This window comes from Camelus dromedarius, chromosome 32 (genome assembly GCF_036321535.1).
Source record: "Camelus dromedarius isolate mCamDro1 chromosome 32, mCamDro1.pat, whole genome shotgun sequence".
In the NCBI taxonomy this organism is placed as follows: domain Eukaryota; kingdom Metazoa; phylum Chordata; class Mammalia; order Artiodactyla; family Camelidae; genus Camelus; species Camelus dromedarius.
The window spans coordinates 20,607,648-20,613,982 of record NC_087467.1 but is presented as its reverse complement, the minus strand read 5'-3'; positions in this window follow the sequence as shown (position 1 = coordinate 20,613,982).

Below are 6,335 nucleotides of genomic sequence, written 5' to 3'. Positions count from 1 at the left end.
TAATAACTATGGAAGATAGTACTTGCATTAAATGTGCTTTAGAAAAAAGTGAGTGCAATGATGGTGATAAATTACAATAATTTGTGAAAAAGGTAAACATAAGAGCATACAGTAGTTAATCCATCTACAAGGAAAGGAAATCAACATTGATCAATTGATTTCAAGATTAGGTCTCTATTTTTATTAGAAAACCATTATTTCTTTCTCAAATTTAAGGATGAGGGTAGCCGCGCCTGTCACTTTCAATCCCTCAAAGATGCTCGGAGGGACAAAAAAGCTGTGAAACTAGGCGCATTGGAAACAAAGACTCAGAAAATACTTGTTGCCAGTAATGGAAGTCATGTGGTATTTTTGTACCCACAAAGAATTATTATTAAAATGTGGGCACCCCAAATTTCAAGTCTGCTCTAGTCACAAGGCAGTGGCTTTCTGACAAACAATCTGTGACAATTTTATAACATGGAGTTGGGAAACCTCATTAGCCCACGCGCACGGTGCAGCTGAAGCACTCGATGGTTTCCCAAAGTTTGTGAAAATGTAATTAGGCAAACCACAGGCATCTGCAAATGTGGCGCTTCTGCTCCAGACAGGTGGCGTCTCAGGGTGCCCCAGAGCTTTCACGGGGATGACTCACTCTCAGTGTCAGCGACTCGAACACACACCAAAGATGGTCTTTTTGCTTTTGCAGGAGAAAGTGCTGCCAAATGGATGGATTAAAGGTTGGGTGGCTGCTGGGTTTTGCTATACCCCTGTGTGCATCACCAAATGCCAGTGTGAGCTGGGATAGTTGCTGGGGGCTGCAAAATGGGAGCATGGTCGTGGTCACTGATGCCTTGCAAGGTATGTCTATAGGATTGGCTATAGGTTCTAAGCAGAAAATACCATCCGACCCCCATAGAGATAACTCCCCCTGCTCCTCCCTGGAAGCAGCCTGTTGGCCGTTCTGACGGCATCAGTCATGAGACTCTCAGTGGCTGTTAGAACTCCTAGCCGGTGAAGCTGGTGGTAGCGGGAAGGGGCAGATGAGGTACCATGTTCTACGTAGTTCTCACTCTATTTTGGGTACGTAGTTTGGGAAGTTTTCCTTTCCCCTGTCATCACCTCTCCCCGTGGGTAATCGAAAGAATCACCAAGGCTTTTGTGCCAGGGAACATCCATTTTTTCCTTTATTCAGCTCAGCTCAATATTACATCCACTGCTAACGTCACATCATTTGTAGATGTTTTTCGTTGAATTCTACCCTGCTTCCTCAACCGCTGAGGGTCCCATGGTCCACTGTGTTTTGGTCTTCAGGCTAACCCAGGTCACTCAGTGTCATCTCAACCCTGTTCAAAACCACAAAGCCTCTTCAAGGTGCCCTGCCCATCCCAGCCCTCCTTAAGGGCTTGGAAAGCTTTTGAATGAACATCTCACACTAGCTTCTGACAAGCCAGCCCCTCACCACAGTCTCAGTGGCTTGCTGCAATAAAGGTTTATTCTCACTCACATTACATATCAGCTGCACTTTGATCAGCGTCCTCTTATCAGTGGGGCCCAGGCAGAAGCAGCAGCTTCTAGGGGTGCAAATATTTTGAGTAAATAATACAATCTACTGGGCTCTCTGACGGCTCTGGAGTTAGGAGAGGCTCAGGGCAGAGAGGAGGTAAATGTTCAGCATCTCTCTGCTGAAAACACCCCACTACGTTTCTACAAGCCATGCTTTGCCTGCAGTCTGGTTAGGAGGGTGGTCCTTTACCTCAAGACTAGCTGCTTCTCAGGCTCTGCAGCTGTGACCCCCGCAAACTCGGGGGCAGGGAGCATTGTCTGCTGCCCTGAGCTCTGTCCAGAGGCGTCAGGGAGAAGGGGCCTTCCTGGGGCATCCCCACCACATGTGCTGTGGTCACGTTCCCCTCTGGAACCTATCCTCAAGTCAGCTGCTTCATCTTTTTACCTTTTGGGTGAGAACACTGCCAGGATGTCATCCCACCTTCTCTCTTGTTTGTCCCAGCATTTGGGGCTCACAAATCCTTCTCTGCCTCAAAAAACAAAAACCCAGCTCTGGCCATAGAAATCCTCAGCTTTTAGCATTTCAGTTACCAGTTTAAAAATGATATGCAAACATTCAATTGACGTCTTTGTCCTTGGTGTGTCTGCCCTTCCCTGAAGCGGTGGATATCACTGATGGAATGGGGAGAGGGTAAACACAACAAAAAAGAATATTTTTAGTTTCTCAGAACTTTATCCTCTATGCTTTCGGCCAGATTTTATTGAAGTTTCAAAAACAGCAGGAGAGAAGGAGGATGGATAACTTACACTGACCTGACTTCCAGCCTCACTCCCCCAGGCCCGTCTCCACCACCCTGTGGTCCACGCACCTGCACGCCCATCACAGCACCAGACTCACTCTCAGCCCCAGGGAGATGAAGAGGTTTGTCTTCTCCTTCTAGTCCTATGTTTACTCCCCCAAGATAGGCCCCCTTCTTGGTCTAGCAAGACCATTAATTCCCTTAGGAGGAAACCCATCACCCGCTGATGCCATCCTTACCCCTCAGGGCTTCATTCGGACCCTGTGGTTCTAAAGACACAGTCACACTAATCTGACAGAAGGACAGGAACCCAATTAAATAACAATTTATAAGAGAAATCAACAGCTCCATCCACTTCGGCCTCACGATACTCCAACTAGTTAATTCCTATTTAGTCTCTCTCCATCAGTGTTTCGATAAACCTCAAAATCTAGTTTCACCCAGGGTCCTTTGTTATTACTTAATAAGCCTCATGGCCATCTCTGGACCAACTCCACCTACTCGCACCCAGTCATTTATCACTCCCTTGACTGCCGTCTTGCCCCCAAATCTCATCTTTTGGAAAATTACATCGTTGGCACGGTGCTGCCTTGACCAGTTTCACTGGACCGTGCATGCCATCACCTCTTTGAAAAAGCCCTAGTCCTGTGAGCCCTGCCCTTTGTAAAGACTCTTAACCATTCTTCATAAAACCCTGGAAGAGAACTTTTTCTCGCTCTCTGTCCTGAAAAAAAGCAACCGAGAAATCATTAGTGAAAAATTAGCCAAGCAAGTGACCTCTGGGGCAGAGCATAATTTTTCTGTTCTCATGGGCTCCAAACAGCAATTGAATAAGAATTATTCTAATTATCATGCTGGAGAGGCTACAGCCCTCGGATGAGGGACCAGAAGATGACATCTGATGTCTGGACCACTGCTGATGCCCTGTGTCCGCTAAAGCCCGGAAGCTAACAATGGGTGTGATTGCTTCCAGCTCCCACCCAGGCTTCTCGTGAGGAAGAGCCAACTACCCTTACGGTGGTGTGACTGTCACTGTCAGACTGCAGAACAAGCCGTGAGGGGATACACGCCAAGACCCAAGACCACCAGTTCACCTTCCTTTGTGCCCACGTTCCAGAGTCACGTGGGCTTTCTGTTTTTAGGCACGAGCAAGATGTAACTCATTTATCATTCTTTACAGATTCATGTCAGGGTATTTTTATTCTACTCAGATAGCATCATTGTTGGACTGCAACTCCAATGAAGGCTTTGGAAATCGACAAAAAAGAATAGTCCGTTATTGTTAGCTTATTTTATTTCTTCTTAGAGTGACTTCTTTTTGGAACACAGAACAACCGGTTTTGAATACACCAGCTCTACTGGACCGTGCAAAAGGAAATTAGTGTCAAGTGTGACAGCCAATCCCTGGGCCATTTCAGGCTTTAGTATTCCACGGGCATCCTCATTTTGCAAGATTCTATTCATAAAGAAGGTTTCAGAGTGCTGACGTCCATGTGACTCTTATAGGCTAATGGATACTTTTCAATTTAATAACACCTTACATTTAAGCTGGCGTGGGCAGGCTTTCACTGCTGTCCCTCAGCAGCCTCTTGTCTGTTCCTCTAACTTTCCCATGAAGCAGGCAGAGGTATCCTTCCTGCTGCACAGCTGAGTCACCTAGGTCTGAGTTGCAAACAATTTAAGGGCTTGCATAGCTGATTAAAGGCCAGAAGCTCCACTAGAACTTTGAGTTACAGTCCAGTGACCTTACCACGCATCTGAAAAGAGCACTGGGCTTGGCATCAGAACACACAACTTTAAACCTGGATTGGCTGCTGATTACATTGGTGGCCGCCATGTCACTGGGTGGTGGTGCTGTTGAGTGAGTGCATGAAAGTGAAAATGTCAGACAGCTGTGGGCTCCTATTCCACTTGTGAATCTAGACAGTCTGGCCACAATGAGGGCATAAGAGGGCCTTCTTCTCCTTGGGAGATGATTTCATAAAGCCCCGTTGTGGTGTGTCCACCCAAGTGGTTCTCATCTGGGGAAGGGCAATGTCTGGGGACAATTCTGATTGTCACAGATGGAGAGAGGTCTAGCAGATGTCACAGATCTAGCAAGTAGAGGTCAGGATGTGCTAAACATCCCACAACGCACAGGACTGCCCACTGCAAAGAATCTTCTAGCCTCAAACATCCAGTGTTAAGGTTGTGAATTCCTGCTGTAGACAGGGCTTCTTAATCTGAAATCCACGGACTCCATACATGGGCTGTGAGGATCTGGGAACCTACTTAAACAGCATATGATCTGCTTGGGGTAAGTGTACATTTTTCTGTGACAAGGGTCCATGATCATCCATAGATGCCCACGGACATCTAGAGTTTCAAAGCAGCTATAATTCTCGCTCCAGCTGTGTCTTAATACCCAGCAAAACAGCTTCTTAAAGTTTTGGGTCTTCAAACCCATTGGGGGAGCAGGAATGACATATCACATAAATAAATAAAATGTAATGTTGTATTGAGCTCAACCCGGTGACAAGGGAGACAAAGAAAGATGCACTGGGCAGTCTAGCAGATGATGGGGCTGCCATAGCTGGGAGCAGGCAGTGTGGCGGTGCTGAGAGAAGTCATTCTTGTTCTCGACTTCTCTGCCCTGTGTCTGGGGAGAATCAGAATGAGGCTTGGGAGTATCTCTGAGTGACCTGCTCAACAGATGAGGAAATAAGCTTTTTTTTTTTAGGGCAGCAGGCTACTACTATCAGGCTACTAGCCAACACATTTCCTTCTCTGTGCTTAACAACACCCTGAGAAGTTTACTTCCGTTGCCTCATCTGAGGTTATTTTACTCCCACATGTAGTTTGTTCACTCCAGATCCAGGTCTGACTCTCTTCCTAGAAGGTGGACGCCCTGAGGAGTCTAAACCTTCAGACATCCTGGTTAAACGGCCAGAAGGCAGATGTTGTCGTAGCGTGAAAAATTCAATACTTCGCTGGAACAATGCTTCGTAACCTAATAAATTACAACCACCGATGGGCGCCTGATGAAGTTATGGGCCCTCTCCTCAAAAAACTGCTCATGGGTCCCCAGCACCTAATACTGCCTTTTCAAGATGGCAAGTGTCATATTCTCTCTGATACATAAAAATTACATCTTGATGAAAGCACACCCAGGCTTCTTTGTCCCTGTATCCTGGCGTAGATACTTTGTAAGATCTTGAATTCACTTTAGGCCTTATCTAGCTTAACTTTCTAAATTACCCTCCTAGATTTTTTTAGCAATTGGGGGAAATGGGATAAAGGAGAAGAGTTCACGCTGACTCTCAGAGAGAATGCTTCACTGTAATGGCTAGGGACTGCTAAATCGTAATGCATTTCTCCTCTGATCTCTATGCATTGAACATGTCCAAAATACAAATAGTTATTGCAGCCGCTATTGCCTGGTTCATGTTGTTTCCAGCAGGGCATGAATTCTGTGGGTGACAGTGGCCTGTTTGTCCCTCTCTGTGTCTTGACTATTACTCAGGAAAGCCCTAGAGGTAGATTATAATCCTTACTTTCCATTTGATTCTGGATTATTTTGCTCCAAGTCCAAGCCTCATCCCCAGAACATAAATGAAGTTTACTGCCCATGAGACAGTTATAAAACTTTTTTAAAAAGACAGTATTAATGGGAAGGTAATCCTTCCAGAAAAAATAAAACAGCTAGCCATTTTCCTTTCCTATGGGAAATGGCTAAAATTGAGAAATATTAATGGGTTCCAGAGTTGATCACCTGCAGCTCACATGGTCCCATTCTGTCATAGCTGAAAGTAATTTCCTTGTTTTGTAGCCACTCTGCTGTCTGTGTGGTCTCAGTCCAGCTCCTAATTCAAGTGCCTGTGTTACAGAAGCCACTGTGAGTCACCACTGGCTCAGGAGGGAGCAGTCGTGGAAACTGAGGTGCTGGCCTTTCAGGACAGGAGTGGGCTCATCAGTTGTAACAGAGGATGGATGGCTGTAGCCGACAGTTCCCAGTACGCAGAAACCAAAGAAACATCTCTGGATGTTTCCATACAGCCTCTATCTTCAGAG